General features: G+C 49.2%; 1 protein-coding gene across 4 annotated transcripts in view; it reads left to right on the top strand.

Moving 5' to 3' along the window:
- The window catches only part of NUGGC (nuclear GTPase, germinal center associated), a 1,180,213-nt gene that overhangs the window by 716,041 nt on the left and 443,494 nt on the right, over window positions 1-20,678 (top strand). The window lies entirely within an intron of this gene.

A 20,678-nucleotide genomic window follows, 5' to 3' on the forward strand; every position in this document is an offset into this window, starting at 1 on the left:
ACAGTTCCAATCTTCTCCCCATCCATTTTTCAACCACTCTCCCCTTACACAATTTCCCCTCTCTGAGGAATTCCTTGGAGAGAAATGCAAAAAGAACAATTGATGGATAGAATGCAGAACAATGTCATACATTCACCCCAGTACAGAGATCTGAGCCTAAATTCGAAGTCTTATTTAAAGTCCTGCCCAGAGTTAATTATTGCCAATCTTTTCCAGATCATATGTCAGGATTATATCTTTCCCCATAAGCATATTTCTGATCAGTAACTCAAACCATAGATTTGTCACCGGATTTCTACCCAAGTACGAGACTGGATATGGAAACAGTTGCAATAGTTCCTGCGTGACGACAGGTGGCACCATCAGCCTCCACTGTAACTCCTTCCTGATCTTCGGACATGACACAGAGCCACATAAAGGAACCACCACTGTACCCTTACATCATTTTCTGGTCCACTCCGAAGACACTGACCTGGAGCACTGCTCCTACCGATTGTTTTTTAGGTTGAGCCTTCAGCGCATGCGCCGTCTGCATGACTTTTTGTAATTTCTTACACCATGTTTATGACCGCCTGCTGCTTGCCATAGGTTCCCTCCAGTGCCCCTCTTAATTGCTGCTTTCTGACTCGCTCTGGGTGCCGATAGCTCACTTCCATTCAAGACAGAGGAGCAACAGCCGATCACAGTCTCTTTGCATTTTCATTCCCTACCTGTTTATTTTGAGAACTCTTTACTTTATTCACTGCAGGCACTGCACAGTGTGGTGCAGCCTTATCCCAGTGCATCCTGATTCTTGTGCTTTCCGTGTATTATTAAGGGATAATTTATGCCAGGGCCACTTTTTTTATTTATATTTTTTACAAAGTACGAGCGGTTAGTTATGGGAAGTATCAGCGCGTTTCCTGATTAGGAGCATAATTGCTTCTCTTTAAAAGAGGAAAATGCCTGTCAAATTGGATTATTTTCATCATTAACCATTTTGACAAATAAATTAAAAAATGAATTGGAATTGTAATCTGCTGACACATTGAGGGGGAAACCACTTGTGCAAGGAAGTTTGTGCGAGAATCAAGGCTTCTGGAATCACTGAACGCGAGGATCATTTGCATACATTTGGACGACCCAGAGCCCCTAAAAAAATATACTCTGAACTTCTAACATTCCCAACCCCAATTGTTATGGGAGGAGACTTCAATCTCATACAAGACCCTAAAATAGATAGAATTCCTCCAACAAAACAATGGAATCTACCAAAGATGAGGGAATGGTTAGGGATCTACAAAAAAGACTTAATTCTGGAAGACATGTGGAAGCTAAAAGGTGTAAAAAACTACCCGTATACCTTTCATAACAAAAAATTAGGACACAAATCCAGAATAGACTTTTTTTTACTAAACAAAAGTCTGCGAGATAAGGTTAAAAGCATTGAACACCTACCTGCACACTTATCGGATCACTCTGCAGTTCAGCTAAATATAACACTTCCACAATTACAGCTGGCTAATAGGTGGACAGTTGACCGCACAATTTTTAGAGACGAACAATGTGTGGAGGAACTCAAAACAACCTCCCGACAATATTTTCAAGATAACGCAGCTGGCACAGCAAAAAGAGTAACGTGGGATACTTTCAATGCGGTAATAAGAGGCAAACTACTCAGCTTGGGTGCTCACAAACACAAGATAAAAAAACAGGATATAAAGAAGCTGGAAACAGAAATTAAACAAGTAGAATTACGCCTAGAATGCGATATATCTCAAGAACTGAGGGAAAACCTAGAAGAAAAGCATCGCAACTCAAAAGAGAACTTGACAAATTATCTGGAGAATATAATTAAAGGAAAATGGGAGAACAGCAAACTTGCAAACCATGAATATGGAGAAGGCTGTGGGAAGTTGCTAGCCTGGAAAATGAGATCGGATCAGACTAGAAATAATATATTAAGCATTTACACTCAAGACCAATTAGCCATCTGCTCAGATGATGTTTCAATAAGGCAAGAATTTTCCAAATTTTTTATCTCAATATATAAAGAAGACACAAATCCTTCAGAGGAAGAAATTAAGAATTATCTAGAAAATATTCAACTTCCAAATTTAACAGACGAAGAAGTGAATTTCGTGAACACCGAAATAACAGCGGAAGAAGTAAGGAGTGCCATAAGTAATTTAAAGAGAGGAAAAGCTGCGGGGCCAGATGCGTTACCAAATGAACTTTATATCGCATTAAAAGAAATACTAATTGAACATTTAACAGAAATAATGAATAAGACTTATCTGGGACACGAAATGATACCAGATTCATGGAACGATGCGACGATAAGCATATTAATAAAACCAGGTAAAAACCCTAAAAATTGCGCATCGTACAGGCCAATATCACTCCTCAACTGCGACTATAAGTTGTTTATGAATATAATAGCAAAAAGGTTATCAAAAGTTATGGCCAAATTAATCAACCCGGACCAAAAGGGTTTTATTAAGGGCAGACATATCCAGGAAATTACACACGAATTAGTGGCAACAATCGACGTAGCTGGTTGCGAAAAGTTACCTCTCACGATTATCACATACGATGCTGCCAAAGCCTTTGACCGTGTTAACTGGGCTTTTCTAAATAAAATCATAGAAAAAAGCAAATTAGGGACAAACTTTATCCACATGGTAAAGGAAATATACACTAACCCAAGAGCGAGGGTAGCAGTTAATGGTAATCTTACGGATAATATCGAGATTAAGAGAGGCACACGACAAGGTTGCCCTTTGTCTCCGCTACTTTTCAGTTTATATATTGAACCCTTGGCATGTTCTATAAGAAACCAACCAATTATAACACCTTTTAGACACCTTAATTGGACAAAGAAAGTCGCGCTCTACGCGGATGACCTAATGGTATGTTCGAGGCATGTGGGCTGCTAAATTCATATCTTAGCATTAGATCGCCGCCTAGTGTTGGGCTCGGATGATTGCACATTGTTGTCCTGGAAGAGTCTTCGAAGTATCCTGAGATAGGTGGCTCCTCCCCTGGACTACAGTGCGCATGGGCATCGGCTCCATCCCCAGATTGTTTTTTTCCGCCATTGGGTTCGGATGTGGTCTCGACGTCTTACTGTCGGAACCAAGTAAAACTATCTTTTACCGGCCAAAAGGCCTCGATTTTCTTGCGTCGGTATTGTCTGCGCTCGGTCTCGAGTCTTCCGTCTCTTGAAGCCGGAATAAGCGGAGTTTTCTTCGCTTTCTAAACTTTGAGGCCTTCTCATCGCGACACGACAGCAAGCCTTTACGGACATGGAGCGGAGCCCGTTTAAGTACTGCCCGCTCTGTGGGTCCAAGTACCCACACATCGATCTACACCCCGTGTGTAACAAGTGCCTTTCACCGGACCACGACGACGGCAAGTGCAAGGCCTGTGCACAGTTCCGCTCCAAGAAAACTCTCAAGCTTCGGCGCGCGGTGCGCTTGGAAGCTAGGCAAGCGGCCCCAGATCCGGAGAACATCTTCGGCGACCCGGAAGAAGAGGTCCAGGGTCACCTTCTACAAATCTCCCCATCACAGACGGAGGTCGAGGCGGATCCGGGAGACGACGACGGAGTCGCGGGTCAGGTCCTCGAATACGTCGAAGAGGTAGGAGACGACGATGAGATTTATGGGGCCGCGGCGGATAGCTCTGCGGACGAGCTCTGCCCCGAAGGTTACGAGGATACCGACCGGGACACGGGATCGCCTGTCGGCCTTACCCAGGACCCGTTGCCGCAAGCCACAGCCCCGCCTTCGGGCCCGGCTACGGACTCACTTGCTGGGCACGCTGTTTCGAAACCGAAACTGAAACCGTCGGGGTCGTCCACACCTAAAATGGCCGACCCGAAATCGAAACTGAAACCAAAGGACTCGAGTGTCCCTAAGATGGCTGCCGTGCCTGTGAAGAAGTCGGTGCCCGTCACCCCGTCGGCTCCGTCGACCTCCGGTCCGCAGAAGCCGAGGAAGTCTGTCGATTCCGATGCTCCGAAATCGAAACCGTCGCCCGAGGAAGGGGCCCCCAAGAAAGATGGTCGGCACGGATCAGCGGCTCCGGCGCCGTCCAAGCCCGCCAAGGTCGGCTCCAAAGAGGCTACGCACAAGAAGTCTGCGCCCCGGCCTCAAGATTCGGAGGTGCCGAAGACGGTTTCCGCGCCCAAAACGCACAAGGCCCGCGAGGACGTCGGATCCGAGGGACCGCTCAAAGCATCCTTGTCGGCGACGAAACCCACTGGCAGTGTACCGTCCCCCATTGCGGAGTCACTGCAGAGAATCAGGGAGAAAGCCTTTGCTCCATCGGCTCCGATGCCATCACCGCAGCCGCAAAAGGACGCTCCGGCTAAGCCTTCTGGGAAACTCCTCTTTCTCTTGCCACCTAAGGAGGCGCCGAAAGCGTTTTCGACGAAATCGGCTCCGAAACAGGGTTCCTCGCTGCCTGACCCTCTTCCACGTCGTGTACTCGAATCGGAAGACGATTCAGAGCATTTCATTGATGCTGCCACCGGCAAGCTGACACTCTATAAACGGAAGATCACTTCGGAGCCGGTGGACCCCTACGTCATCCCGTTGAAAAAGAAGAGGGTGCCCCTTGACGCCTCAGGCCTCACGGAACCGATTCAGCCTCCTCCAAGACGGAGCCCTACTCCCTCCCCAGAACACTCTGTGGGTGAGGAATATGATGAGGATGAACAGTACAATTTCCCTATCGATGAACCTGATGTACAACCAGATTCTTACGACGACACTGGTGACCAGAACACCCAAGGTGTGGGCCAAGACCCGCAGACCTTTAATGCACGTGCATCCCCGACTGAGGACTCAGCAGGATTTCATGCACTAATTGAACGGGCGGCGGCCAATCATGATGTGGACATGCATGCCGACCCGGTTGAGGAAGACTTCCTTTTTGACACCTTTGCCATATCTGAAAGGACAGTAAAGACACTTCCTATGCTGAAAGGCGTTCTCAAACATGCTGGGGACATTTTTAAGGAGCCTACGAGGGCGAGAGTGGTCAACCCTCGCATTGAAAAGAAGTACAGGCCTGCACCTGCGGACCCCGTCTACATCCGGGGACAATTGCCACTGGACTCTCTTGTGGTTGCCAATGCCAGAAAACGTGCCAACTCCCAGACAACGGGTGAAGCTCCTCCCCCGGATAAGGAGTCCAAAGTGCTTGAGGCAGGAGGCAAAAGAGTGGCTGCACAGGCGGCAAACTTTTGGCGCATCGCAAATACACAGGCGCTCCTGGCGCGTTATGATAGGGCGCACTACGACACCCTAGAACAGGTTATACAACACCTGCCCCCACAGTTCCAAGAAGGCACCAAAATGCTTATTGAGGAAGGAAAGCTAATATCAAACGCAGCCATCAAGTGTGCACTTGACGCTGCGGACACAGCTGCTAGGGCTATCAACACTAGCGTTATGCTGAGAAGACAAGCCTGGCTCCGCATCTCAGGGTTTAAGCAGGATATTCAGACAACAATTCTGAATCAGCCAGTCAATCCTGATAGTCTGTTTGGTCCGGATGTTGACACCACCCTAGAGAAAATAAAGAAGGACACGGAAACTGCTAAGTCTATGGGGGCCCTGCAGTCCCAACAGTTTCGTGGCAGCAATTTTCGTCGCTCAGGTGCACGTGGAGTCACCAGAGGACAGATGGGTCAACAATCCCAGTTCTCCAAAGGTGGGGCGCAATCCTCGTTCACTAAACAGAACAAGGGAGGTTATAGGAATAACAGCAACAGAGGTCGCGGCAGAGGAAACAACAGCTCCCGCACCTCTGCTCCAAGCAAACAGTGACTTTCTGTCACTGCCCCCCGACCACCTAACACCTGTCGGGGGGAGACTGCAGCAGTTCCTGCCCGTCTGGAGAAACATCACCACAGACAGGTGGGTGCGACAACTAATCCAGTATGGTTATTGCCTAGAGCTGAAATCCACTCCACCCAACATCCCACCGAGGCAAAGGCCTATGTCCGCAGAGCACTTGCACTTATTGCAGCAGGAAGTGGTGGCGATGCTGCAAAAAGGCGCAATCGAGCTCGTGCCGGTGGGGGAGGAAGGCACAGGGGTATATTCCCTGTACTTCCTTATTCCAAAGAAGGACGGTTCTCTCAGGCCCATTCTCGATCTACGTCCCCTCAACCTGTACATACTGTCAGAGCATTTCCATATGCTTACACTGCAGCAGATTCTTCCCTTGCTAAACCAGGGAGACTTCTTAGCGACCTTAGATCTCAAGGATGCTTATTTCCACATTCCACTACACCCGTCACACAGGAAATACCTAAGGTTCACTATTCAAGGCAGGCACTACCAGTTCAAAGTCCTACCCTTCGGAGTCACTACGGCCCGAGGGTGTTCACCAAGTGTCTAGCGACAGTGGCGGCGCACCTCAGGAGGCAGAATATCCATGTCTACCCCTACCTAGACGACTGGCTCGTACAAGCCAAGTCAGAGCAACAGTGCGCCGCAGACATGTCGACTACAATTCACCTTCTTCACGATCTGGGTTTCTCCCTAAATTACCCAAAATCGCATCTTCAGCCGGCACATGTCCGGCAGTTCCTGGGTGCTACGATCAACACCCTGACAGCCATGGCTCAGCCAAACCAAGTCAGAATCGACAGCATTCAGTCACTGATCCAACGATTCCGTCCAAGAAACTCCCTGCCAGCGAGAGTGTTCATGCAGTTGATTGGCATGATGGCCTCCTGCATCTTCATAGTCCCTCACGCACGGTTGCATATGCGCCCGCTCCAGGAGTGCTTAGCGAATCAGTGGACACAGGCTCGTGGGCAATTGACAGACCTAGTGTTGGTTACCAGTCGGGCATACGACTCTCTGCATTGGTGGACTCCACACAACCTTTGCAAGGGCCGACTGTTCCACGAGCCCGTGCCGCAGATTGTCCTGACGACGGACGCATCTCTCCAGGGATGGGGAGCACATGTGCTCACTTACACAGTGCAGGGACTATGGACGACGCAGCAACAGAAGATGCACATCAACTATCTGGAACTGATGGCAATCTTCATGGCGCTCAAGTCCTTCATTGTACAACTGAGCAACAAGGTCGTGCTAGTCCGGACGGACAACATGACCGCGATGTACTACATTCAGAAACAGGGGGGCACCCACTCGCCACAGCTGTCTCATCTGGCTCAGAGCATGTGGAAGTGGGCCATTCAGAGGAACATTTTCCTCATGGCAGAACACCTCCCGGGCAAGGACAATCAGATGGCGGATCTGCTCAGCAGATACAGCCATCAGATGCACGAGTGGGAGATACACCCTTCTGTTCTCCACCCGTTCTTCCAGCAGTGGGGTCATCCGGAGATAGACCTGTTCGCAACAAAGGAGAACGCAAAATGCCGACTCTTTGCCGCCAGGTTCCCTCACCCACAGTCGCAGGGGAATGCGATATGGATGAACTGGTCAGGCAAATTTGCATACGCTTTTCCGCCAGCCCCTCTAATACCGCTGGTCGCAAGAAAGCTAAGGCAGCACTCCATGACTCTCGTCCTGGTTGCTCCAACGTGGGCACGACAAGCTTGGTACACCACGTTCCTCGAACTCTCAGTGGTGCCGCACCAAAGACTGCGCCTCACGCCCAGTCTTTTGACGCAGAACCATGGAGACATTCAGCATCCAGATCCACGACAGCTCAACCTGGCGATCTGGCTCCTGAAGTCCTAGAGTTTGGATACCTTAACCTACCTCCAGAATGCATGAGTATCATCAAGGAGGCGAGGAAACCAACTACTAGAGCATGCTATGCTGCTAAGTGGAAGCGTTTTGTCATCTACTGTACGTCCAATGACATCAACCCACTAGATGCATCTATTCCCAACATCATCTGCTATCTGTTACATCTCTACAAGTGCAATCTGGCGTACACTTCCATTAGGATACATCTCTCAGCCATAGCGGCTTATCTTCAGAACAGGCAGCACCTCTCTGTCTTCAGAGTGCCCGCCATTAGAGCCTTCCTTGAAGGTCTGAAAAGAGTCATTCCCCCAAGAACACCACCAGCTCCGGTGTGGAACCTCAACGTCGTTCTCACCAGACTGATGGGGCCACCATTTGAGCCACTGCACTCGTGTGAGCTCCAATTCCTTACATGGAAAGTGGCCTTTCTGATAGCTATTACGTCTCTGAGGCGTGTCAGTGAGCTGCAAGCGCTCACCATACAAGAGCCGTTCATTCAAATTCACCCAAATAGGGTAGTGCTACGCACTAACCCTAAATTCCTTCCTAAGGTGGTGTCACAGTTTCATCTTAACCAAACTATTGACTTACCAGCATTCTTTCAAAACCCGCAAACGGTGGCGGAAAGAATGCTCCATACCTTAGATGTACGGAGGGCGTTGATGTACTACATAGACAGAACACAACCCTTTAGAAAGACAAAACAACTCTTTGTTGCCTTCGCACCACAACACAAAGGCAACCCAATTTCCAAAGCAGGGATAGCCAGGTGGATTGTTAAGTGCATCCAGATATGTTATCAAAAAGCCAAGCGCACTTTAACAATACCCCCCAGAGCGCACTCCACACGCAAACTGGGGGCATCCATGGCTTTCCTAGGGAACATTCCTTTAGAGGATATTTGCAGAGCAGCCACGTGGGTCACACCACATACCTTCACAAAACACTACTGTGTTGATGTGCATTCCAAGCAGCAAGCAGCTGTAGGACAGGCTGTTCTCAAGACACTTTTTCAGGTTTCTGCAGCTGGCACGGGCAACCGCCGCTGATGGAGGGACTGCTATGTATTCTATGCTAAGATATGAATTTAGCAGCCCACATGCCTCGAACTGAATATGCTACTTACCAGTATGCATCTGTTCTTGGCATGTAGGGCTGCTAACATTCATATCGCCCGCCCTCCTCCCCGGTGGCTGTCGCAGCTGCAGATATACTATTGTATTTATTCATTAGCATGGACATCCTTTACACTTTCACTCCATCTCCTGCCACAATGGTGAAAAACAATCTGGGGATGGAGCCGATGCCCATGCGCACTGTAGTCCAGGGGAGGAGCCACCTATCTCAGGATACTTCGAAGACTCTTCCAGGACAACAATGTGCAATCATCCGAGCCCAACACTAGGCGGCGATCTAATGCTAAGATATGAATGTTAGCAGCCCTACATGCCAAGAACAGATGCATACTGGTAAGTAGCATATTCATTACTGATAAATGTAACTCTTCTAAAGTAGCGATTGAGGATGCAATGAACAAATTTGGCAAAGTTTCAGGTTATTTGATAAATGTGGACAAAACAGAGGTAATGAGCTGGAACTCGAACTTAAATTCACCTCTCTTAAAGGATAAAATAAAATACTTAGGCATCATTATAACACAAGATCTTGGAAAATTATCGGAAACAAACTTAAACATAGTGTCGAAAGAAATGAAAAAACTCCTTAAAATTTGGTCAGGCCTACCGCTAAGTTTCTTAGGCAAATCTAATATAATAAAAATGTCAATCACTCCTAAATTCACGTATCTTTTTAACAACATTCCGTTAGAATTCAAAAAGGAAGCCTTAAAAAAACTATACTCTTCCTCTGTCAAAAATAAGAATGATAAAGGACCTGCTTTGATAGCCTTTAAGGAACTTGCTGCGGACTCAGCACTTAAACTGTTTACTCAATGCAAATCGGGCTCTCCCTTAGACCCAGCTCCCCCTAAAGTTATGAGTGACCTAGCTACCCTCCTGATTGAGCCTCTTGTCTCTATCTGGAACGCCTCATTACAGCTAGGCCAATTCCCTTCTGTCTGGAAAGAAGCCATGCTAGTCCCCATCTTGAAAAAGACAAATGCTGACCCCACACAATTCTGCAACTACCGCCCCATTTCCCTCCTCCCTAAACCAGCTAAGGTTTTAGAAAAGGCCGTTCAACTTCAGCTTGCGGAATATCTGGAGACTAAGGTCATACTTCATGATTCCCAGTCAGGATTCCGCACTGGCTTTAGTACTGAAACGGCACTCCTGGAAGTCTCAGAGACCATTCGAGAGTGTGTGGATAGGGGAGAGGAGGCCATGTTGGTCCTCCTCGACCTATCCGCCGCTTTCGATACGGTATCCCATAAGATACTTCTAGATCGATTGGAGCAGATTGGACTGGGCGGCTCTGCTCTATCATGGATCAGCTCCTTTCTTCAAGGTCGAACGCAGAGGGTCCTTCTTAGACCTTTCCAATCGGACTGTAAACCCCTTGTCTGTGGAGTGCCGCAGGGCTCCGCCCTGAGCCCATTGTTTTTCAATGTGTATCTGGCCCCCCTGGCTAAGGTGGTTGAGTCACTTGGGGTCAGAGTGATCTCTTATGCTGATGATACACAGCTTATGTTTTCTTTTAGAGATCACTCTGACTCCAGTCTCGCCAGTTTTCGCCACTGTTTGAGCGAAGTATGTTCCTGGATGGCATCTAACCATCTACGACTTAACACTGACAAGACGGAGGTCTTGTTTTTTAATCAAAAAATTACCATTCCCTCTACCTTGTGGTGGCCGACTGTGCTGAATCCTCCCCCCATTCCTGTTCACACTGCTCGCAATCTGGGTTTTCAGTTCGATGATGCTCTGTCGTGCAATCCCCAAATTAATAAGGTGACTGCGGCCTGTTTTGGGAAACTGCGGATGATGCGAAAGATCTTTCCTTTTTTGCCATTAGACGCTCGCAGAACGGTTACGCAGGCCTTAATAACATCACATCTGGATTACGCCAACAGCCTCTATGCCGGGGCCCCCCAATATCAAATTGAACGCCTACAGATTGTTCAGAATGCGGCAGCGAGGCTGATTGGCAACATCCCTGTACGACACTCAGTTGCAGCCTACCGCAAAGTACTCCACTGGCTTCCAATCGCAAGTCGTATTAAGTTCAAAATGCTAACTCTTGCTTTTCGGGCCCTCAATGGGATGGGACCGGACTACTTACGCAAGAGATTAACACTATCTCAGTCAGTGCGTTCTTTGCGATCCAACAATCTGCGCCTCATTGTTGTCCCTCGATTTCGCCGCTCCAGAATGGGTGGCAGAGCCTTTGCAGTTATGACGGCTAAACTATGGAATAGCCTCCCCTTAGATCTTAGATTTGTTTCCTCTGAAACACTCTTCCGTAGCCGTCTTAAAACCTGGCTATTTTCATTATTATAGGCTCTACTCTCTTTTAGCTCACAGTCCTAGCGCCGGGACACCCCCTTTGGGGGTAGCCGCGCGCTTTACAAATCTCAAAATAAATAAAAATAAAAAAAAATACAAGGTGAAATATCCAGCTTTATATGGTCAGCAAAGAGTACAAGAATCTCATGGTACAAACTCAGGAGAAAAAAGGAACAAGGAGGGATAGCAAGTCCGGATATATATGAATACTATAGAGCCTTCCAATTCAAAAATTTCAGAGCTCTGCTGAAGGTGCATCAAGCATACCCAATCTACTTACAACATTTAACAAATGGTGAAGATCATTTCCTTTTCAAATTTGGACACCCCAAATTTTTCAAAAAAGTTAAACTAAAGGTTCTGAATAATGCCGTTAAGATTTGGAACCAAATAAGAACTGCCACGAAGATTCCATATTACAGTAGTATGGCTCCAATATGGGACTCACCAGGCACCCCAGATTGTTTAAAGGACTCACTATCAAGCCCACTCAGACAATCCGGAATTGAAAAATGGGGACAACTTCTGTCTGAAAACTCTTTAATATCATGGGAACATTTGCAAGTAATTACAGATCGAAAAATATCAAAGTTCAAATACTATCAATTGAGCAGCTGGGCAAATACTATTCCGGAGGAAGCAACAGATCCGGAAAACCTAGAATCAGATATGATGAATGAAACGGAATTAAAAAAAGAAGTCTCAAAATGGTATTGGATGCTAATTGAATCCGGAGAAGAAAATCTTACTATCTCTGAAAAAATATGGAGGAAAGATCTATCTAACGAAGATTTGGATTTATGTCAAATCTGGAAAAAATCAGTAGAGAAATGTTGGCTATGTGTAAAGCCCGCAGCATTAAAAAGGAATCATCTTTTCTCTATACATAGAGCGTATTGGACACCCAAAAAATTATCAAAATTTAAAGGAGCGGCAGTAAAATCGTGCAGTAAATGTGGCGAGGAAAAAGTGGATGATATTCACATGTTTGGTAACTGCTCATCGCTTACGCAATACTGGCAAGAGATTGGTAAGACACTAACTGCAATACTGGCAACACCGATAACTGTGAGTATTATCTTAATTATTTTTGGGATACACCATACTACTCAAACGAATCAGATTAAGTTAAATAAACATCAAGAAAACTTACTGTTTGTTATGATCCTATTAGCACGTAGAGAGATATGTATTAACTGGATAAAACCAGCACCGCCAACTCATGAGAATTGGTTAAATGCTGTAATAAGAACTAGTAGATTGGATAGAAAAGGGAAACAACTTAAAAATATGAAATACTGGGAGATCCTGGAAAACTATATCACTTCTAGACGATAAACTAGAAGATCCCCTTGTCGGAGGTTCTTTGACTCTTTTCTTTTTTTTTTTCTTTTTTTTTTTCTTTTTTTTTTTGATTCCAATGATTAAGCGGAACAATAATTCCTGGCATGACTTGAAGTCTGTCAAACTCCCTAAGGGTTAGAGATCTCCAGAAACAAAGGAATTATTGAGCAAGATAAAGGTGTGCGTAAGGAACCTGACTGGAACGAGAATGAGACACACCCCTTGTACTCCTCGATAGACGATTAGGGGCAGTTTGGAGGTACAACCGCTCGGATACTGTCGGACTCCCAAACACCTTTCTTTCTGCATAACCCGCAATATGAGGATAAAAAAAGAAAGAAAAAAAAATTCATTTGGAGCGCGGGCCGGGCAGCGTATGGCTGCGGACTCACAGCTCCTGTTACAGATAACTGTGTTTTCTGATTTCTAACACTGAAAGTGCTCTGTTGAAATACAAGTTTTTCTTGTGCCTCAAGTTTCACATTGGTTGTTCATTGTCCGCCCTGAGGTGCTTTTCACAGGTGGTGGCATGTGGTTTGCGGACAGGTCTCCCCAGGGCTTTTAAGTGTCCGGGTCCATTTCTTAAAAGTAGGGGCTGAAATGGGTCCCTTTCAGGCTCTCCATTTTTGCCCTCACCCTTGCTGTGAACAAAAAAGAAAACTTGCCTGCAGTAGTACCACCCTTCACTGCTGTTTGTTACTTAAAAGATACTTGTTTGAGGCATATGAGCAGCAGATTGTACCCTTTGCATAGATCGCCATCTGGTGTTGGGCTCGGATGCTTCCACTTTGTTGTTGTCTTGTAGTCAAGCGGTAGGTGACTCCTCCCTTGGACGATAGTGCCCAGGGGCATCAACATCTATCCTCAGATTTTTTTTCTGCCATCGGGTGCAAATATAACTTTTGCGTTCCGGTTTGGCACCGTATTTCCAAACCTTTTTTCGACGCCAAAAACTATCTACAACTCGACAGTATTGTTTTCGATCGTGTGATCTTCGACGCACATCTCAACTACTTGTTTCCTGTCGTCGACGCGGGCCGCTGGGCCTTTCGATGCCGTTTGGGCCTACAGCTCAGGGAAAGGACTCAATTCAAAAAATGCCCCCAGTGTGAAGCGAAATTCCCACACAGTGACCATCACAAGGTCTGTAACCTGTGTCTCTCGCCAGAGCACAACGAGAACAATTGCCAGGCCTGCACCCTTTTTCGATCAAAGAAAATCATCCGTGATCGTCGGGCCCGACAGCACATCATGGCACAACAAGCAGCTCCGGCACCAGTGGACATCTTCGATGAAGGCCGCGATGTCAAGGAGGTAGATTCTGAGGACCTGGAAATTGTGTCCGAAGCAGTCGGCTCCGACTCAGATGACCACATCACTCCTGGTCAATGAGCAAGTACAACTGCCCCTACCCCATCTCCACCCGAAAAAAAGAAGGCCCTGGTCAAGACTTTGCCTGCTGGCCCCAGTCTCGACCGAAAACAACTTTCAGAAGTCCTGGGCTCTGCTCCAAAGATAAAGGACAAGCCTTCCGGTAGCTTGGGACAGAGCAAACCACATATTAGTGTTCCGCAGGCGCCTTTGGCACCAAAGACTGAAGAGCAACTTACTCTCAAAAAGAAGTCGGTACCGAGCACCTCCACGCCGAAACACTCGGATCTGAAACCAAAATCTTCGGAACCCAAAAACATTTCCGGCTCCATAGCCAAGCCAAAGGACCCCAAACCACCTCCTAAGGCTTTGGAGCACAAATACAAACCCCGCTCGGACACGAAAAAATCTGCACCGGAAGTGGTCACAAAACAGGAAGAACTTTTTCGACCGGATCCTGTCGATCCCATGCAGAAAAAAACTCCATATAGACCCCAAAACAGGACATGTGGCTACTATTCCACACAACAAAAGGAAATTGGACACACTAAACACTCCTGTAGTGCTTGTCAAGAAGGACTGTGCAATTCACCTATGAGACCCTCTTCTCCTGTTATTCCTCCTCAGCCTGTTCTTCCTCCTAAGTCTGTCTCTCCTCCACAGCCTACAAACGTCCCACCTTATTCACCACCACATGATGATGATAATTATTTAGGGGATGGGGAAGCTAACAATGACCCTTTCACAGACCCTAATAATGACACGGACAGACCACAAAACGATTCGGACGAATATCATGACCCAATGGACCCCCAGCCCTTCCTGATCTCTAGACATATCCAACAAAACCATCTCCCTAGATGACAATATTGGTTTTGGTCAGCTTCTAAATAGAGCTGATGGGGTTCACATGCATTCAGAGCCGGCAGAGGAAGACTTCCTTCTAGACACCTTCAAACAGTCACAAAAAACTGTCCAAACCCTGCCAAATCTAAATACGGTCATTAAACATGCCCCCGACATATTCAAAGATCCAGTGAGAGATAGAATTCTCAATCCCAGGATTGACAGGAAATATAAACCTGCTCCAGAGGATCCCACTTACATCTAAGGGCAGCTACCATTAGACTCACTGTTAGTAGCCAATGCTAGAAAGGGCGCCAACTCTCAAACCTCTAGTGACACACCACTTCCGGATAAGGAATCTAAGTTCTTAGATGCCTCTGGCAAGAGAGTTGCTGCCCAAGCAGATAATCACTGGCGCATAGCCAACACCCATGCATTACTTGCTAGGTATGATAGGGCTCACTATGACAGATTAGAAACCCTTTTACAACGTTTACCTGATCAATACAGAACCCAGGCAAATGATTTCATTCAAGAGAGCAAATTAATAACCAACGCATCAATCAAGTGTGCCCTTGATGCCCCAGACACAGCCTCTAGGTCCATTAACACTAGTGTGCTACTCAGACGACATACCTGGTTGCACATTTCAGGCTTTAAACAGGAGGTACTGTAAGAAAGTGGCTCTGTATATACTGAACCAAAGTAAGGTACAGTGTGCACAGAGTCCACAGTCTCCAGAGGTATGGCAGAGGCTAAAACTAGATATAGCCTTACTCTCCAAAGTGGTAGCTTGGTCGAGCAGTAAGGCAGTACCAGAGGACAGTGTTTTGTATCAAAATATATAGGTATTTCATTTTTAGAACCAACAAGGTATCAAAATATAAGTTAAATACTTTTCAAATAGGCAATAGTCTCTTTGAATACAATAGTTACAGTTTGTTGCAGTAAACAATTTCAAACACAATGCAACATTGAGCTCAATGGGAATTTTCAGTTAAATGCAATTAATGTACTTTGTAGATTACTTTTATAACCATAGGACTGGATCCTGGATTCTGTCCTGGGACATGAGCTGTAAACAGTTAAGCAAAAGCCTTTTGGTTATAGTTGTGATTTTTAAGGAATATTATTGTATTTTAAAAGTTGACACTTTTTTCAGTTGAAATTTAATGTTATCCTATGGAAGGAAATTCAAGTTGCAGGTAAAGTGGATTCATGTTACTTTTGTAATCCAGTACTGGACTCCTAGGTTCAGCACTGGGACATCTATCTAAAACAGGTAAGCAATTACGTGTTGGTAGTTGAAACGATTTCTAAAGAATATTTGTAGTTTGCAAAAATCGACACTTAGAAGAAATTTCACAGTAAAACAGTCAATGGTTTCCTAGGGAAGAAAATTCAGGTTACTGGTAAGTACGGTTAAAATTACTTTTCAGGGTTTGTGCTGGGCTAAAAGATGCAGCACTGAGGGTTTCTCCTGATAACAGGTGAGTAAGTCTGAATTTGTTGTTCGGATGATTTTAGGTCAATATTTTAAAGTTCCAAAACTCCACACTTAGAAGAAATTCTGAGTGAAACCAGTCAATGTTAGCCTATGGAAGAAAAGTGAGTTATCGGCTTTTAGGTAAGAACTCGACTCGCAGAGTTAAGGTTCTGGGGCAAGACTCAGGGGTCTCCCAGGGTCAGGTAGGTACAGTCGTTACACCCTCAGCGGCACTGGGGCAGCCCGGTGCAGAGTGAGTAGGCCCAGTGTTATCCTATGGGGGATAGGGGTCCTTTGGTTAGTGACTGCTAGCAGGCAGACCAAGCGGCTGTGGGAGCTGAGCTCTGGGTCACTTACACAGGGCAAGTGGGAAAGTAGGATAGGTCAGTTGCTGCACTTCCAGAGGCACTCTGGCAGCTAGGTGCAGGGTGATTTTGGGCCTTCGGACGCCCTATGTATTTCAATGGAAAAGCTGAAAAACGAACAAAGGCTGCAAGCTCGGGGACCGAGATTCTTCAGGGACGACCAGCACTTCGAGAGGTAAGTTGGGAAGCTGTAGGTTAGGTAGCCACCCAGGAGTCGGGCACAGAGGGCCGTAGGGCGCCGGGTGCTGTGGGGTCTTTTTATTGTCGGGAAATGTTACCCTCAGCTGGTCGCAGTTGGATGGGTTCCCTGGTTGTCAGGCTACAGGCGTCGGCAGGAGCGTCGAGGAGGGTCCTTGGGTGCTGGATTCGTGGTCACAGTCGCCAGGGGGAACGTCCTCGTGGTCTTTGTTCAATCAGGCATAGACCGGGCTCGGCGGGTGCAGAGTATGCTGGATTCGCGGTTCCTGACAGGCACCAGGGGTTGTTGCTGTTTGAGCAGAATCAATGCTCGTGGGAGTCCCAGTCTTTAGATGAGCAAGGATGTCAGGTCCTCCGGGGTTTTTGAGGTTGCTTACCACAGGAGACGCCAGGATTTAGCAGGAGCAGGACTCATGCACCTGTACCCACACCACTGGCATAGGGCACCCAGCTAGGGGGGGAATGAGGTATGCCATGGCAGTGTGTTGTGGGCATGGCACGGCACACAGGGATGTGTGCCATGTCGACTCTTTGTTTTGTTCTGCACCCAGACACTCAGCCTGCAAGGCAGTGTGTGTGTGTCAGGCTACAGGGCCCCTAATGGATGGTACAATAAGTGCTGCAGCCCTTAGGGGTCTTCTCTGGTCACTGTGCCCTGGGTACTTAGGGTACCATTTACCAGGGGCTGACCTGTGGCCAGAGATGCTAATTGGGTTAAGGTTTCAATACAGTTTTAAGGAAGGAACAGAGTCCCTGGGCACCTCATTGGCAGGAGCCCAGGGCACACTAAGTCCAAGCATATCAGCAATTCAGCAAAAAGTGGGGGCATACCATGCAAGAAAGAGGGCACTTTCTTACAAGCCGTTCAATCAGGAACAACTTTTTGGGCCGGTTGTAGACACCACTCTTGAAAAGATGAAAAAGGACACCAAGACTGCTAAATCCATGGGAGCATTACAGTTTCCATCCACAGGTGGGTCCTATTGTCGCTCCTCTATAGAGGAGCAGCTAAGAACATTGCAACAGGCACCGCCTCCTCTTCCTACAAAAACCCCAGGCAAACATCCCCCAACAGAAGATATATCTGAAAGAAACAGGTTAGTATTAGATTCCTTACCTTAGAATATCCCCAGGCGTCAGTCTGGATCCGGAAACTTTTGCGTAGCAGTACCCCTGCGCGTCGGTAGGCGTCGTCTGCAGGCGTCCCCTGCGGCTCCGCGGCGTCGTGCGCCGTGATGACGTCGCTGGAGTATATAGACGCCGCCTCCGCGCGCTGACGTCAGTTCTTTTTTCCGCGCCAGTTAGCGCAGATCCGAAGAGCAGTACTCCGGTCTTTTGACCTACGTTTTTGTTAACTATAACCCTTTCAGGTGCCGGTAGGATGCCCGGTTTTAAAAGTTGCGACGGGTGCGACCGCATGATGTCGGTCACCGACCACCATCGACTCTGCCTCCGGTGTCTGGGCGCGGACCACGACGTGGAGTCCTGCGTCGACTGCCGGGCCTTGACGGGCAAGGCTAGACGGGAGCGGTCCCGCAAGCTGCTCGAGCTCCGGGTGTCGGCCCCACGTCGAGAGCGGTCCCGGTCCGGACGGAGGTCGAGGGAGCGGTCGAGGGAGCGGTCGCGGAGCCGCCACGAGCGCTCCGGAAGTCGTCACCATTCCTCCGGTTCCTCAGGTAAGCGACACAAGAAGTCGGGGCGTCACCATCATACCCCCCGACTCCCCCCGACGCCCGCGCGATGCGGCCGGGGGTTCGGGCGGCCCCGCGTGGGTCGCCGACGCCGCCTGCTCCATACCCGCCGGTCCCTGGGCAAGGCGCGTCGCGTGAAGAGGTAGAAGAGTTCCTCATGGCCATGGGGGCGCTTTCTCCTCCGGCGGGGCCTACGGCGCCTGCGGGCCCGTCGGTCCCGTCTGGGGGCCCGAGCGGTTCGGGTGCACCTGCCCCGACGCCGCCGGCGGTTCCGGCCCCGACGCCGCTGGGCCCTTCAGGGTCGTCGCCGGCTGGTCAACCGGCCTCTCCGGCGCCGATTCCATCGGGGCAACCCGTGGTGCCGCCTCCGCGCGGTGCCGTGCCTCCGACGCCGGCCGGAACCGCACGGCGCCACCCCCATTCCCTCTCCGACTCCGGACGCGGAGTCGGACCGGCATCGTCCGACGCCGAGTCCGGCGCCGTTGGGGCCCATTGACTCCGAGGAGCCGGTCTATATCGTTGACTCAACCTATGGCGATGAGCACGATTATGGAGAGGGTTGGGAGGGGTCTGAGGACCCTCTGTCACGAGCATGCCAGTACGACGTGGACTGGGTAGGTGACTTGGGTGAGGCCAGTGGTCTGGACGAATCGCCTAACCCTGGGTTTGTCTCGCCCCCCACTGTGGCGTCGGAGGCTGGGGCTGCCTATTCGGTGGTACTGATGAGGGCTGCCAAGGCTTTGCGCCTTGAGCTCCCCGTCGCTAAGGTGAAGCCTAACATCCTCACCGAGGTATTCAAACCGCAGTCATGTCCACAGGAGCCTCTGCTGCCATTTAATGACGCCTTGACGGATGTCCTTTTGGGCACGTGGTCCAGGCCCGCTTCCGGTTCACCTGTTGATCGGAACGTTGCCAGGCGCCACCGTCCGTGTGCGGACGACCCTGCCTTCCTGTCTACCCATCCCTCCCCTGAGAGTCTGGTGATCCAGGCCTCCACTTCCCAGTCCGCATTCCCGACGGCCCCGCCCGATCGGGAATCTAAGCGGTATGATCAGTACGGCAAGAAGGTCTTCTCGTCCCGGAGTGCGGGACAGCGGTCTTGCAACACCGCGTGCCTCTTGGGCCGCTATACCCACTCCCTGTGGGATACGGTCGCAGAGTGCCTGCCGCAATGCCCGCAGGAGGTACGGGACAAGCTCGGCCAGGCCTTGGTGGAAGGCCGAGACGCGGCGAGGTACTCCATACGGTGTGGTCTTGACACGACCGACTCGCTGGGCAGAGCAATGTCCACGACGGTGGCGATTCGTCGCCATGCTTGGCTGAGATCCGCCAACTTCTCGCCGGACGTCCAGAATGCCCTGATGGACATGCCATTCGATGGCAGTCGCCTGTTCGGCGACAAAGCGGACAACGCGCTTGAAAGCTTCAAGGACTCCAGGGTCACGGCCAAGTCCTTGGGTCTCTCGACCCAGAGCCAGCAAACGGGTTCGTTTCGCTCCTTTCGTGGCCACGGAAGGGGCGGTCCCACACGTGCTGCCAGCCACGCACCGCAGAACGCTCCTCAGCGCGGTGGCGGCCGTGGATTCCGCCGTGGTGGCGGTCGGGGACAGCGGCGAGGTCAGTCCACACCTCCCCCCGCAGCAGCCTCCAAATCCTCCTAGTCCGAGCTTTCGGGCCCATGTGACGCCAGTGGGTGGCAGGGTTCACCATCACCACTCCCGCTGGCGCACTATCACATCGGACAGGTGGGTGCTGCAGCTCGTCCGAAGGGGCTACTCCCTCCCCTTCGAGACCACTCCTCCAGCCATGCCACCGCAGAACCACCGTGTGTCGGGGGACCACTTGACACTTCTGCAGGAGGAAGTTACAGCCCTCTTGGCCAAGGGGACCATCGAGCGCGTTCCTGGGCCAGAAGTAGGGTGTGGTTGCTACTCCCACTACTTTCTGGTGCCCAAGAAGGACAAAGGGGGCCTACGTCCTATCTTGGACCTACGGAACGCCAACGGCTTCCTCCGGAAGGAGAAGTTCAAGATGTTGACTTTGGCTCAGGTCTTGGCTGCTCTAGACCCGCAAGACTGGATGGTAGCGTTGGACTTGCAGGATGCGTATTTTCACATCCCCGTCCTGCCGGCCCACCGGCGTTACCTGCGGTTCACGGTAGGCCACGAGCACTTTCAGTTTAT

This window comes from Lissotriton helveticus, chromosome 4_1 (genome assembly GCF_964261635.1).
Source record: "Lissotriton helveticus chromosome 4_1, aLisHel1.1, whole genome shotgun sequence".
Classification (NCBI taxonomy): domain Eukaryota; kingdom Metazoa; phylum Chordata; class Amphibia; order Caudata; family Salamandridae; genus Lissotriton; species Lissotriton helveticus.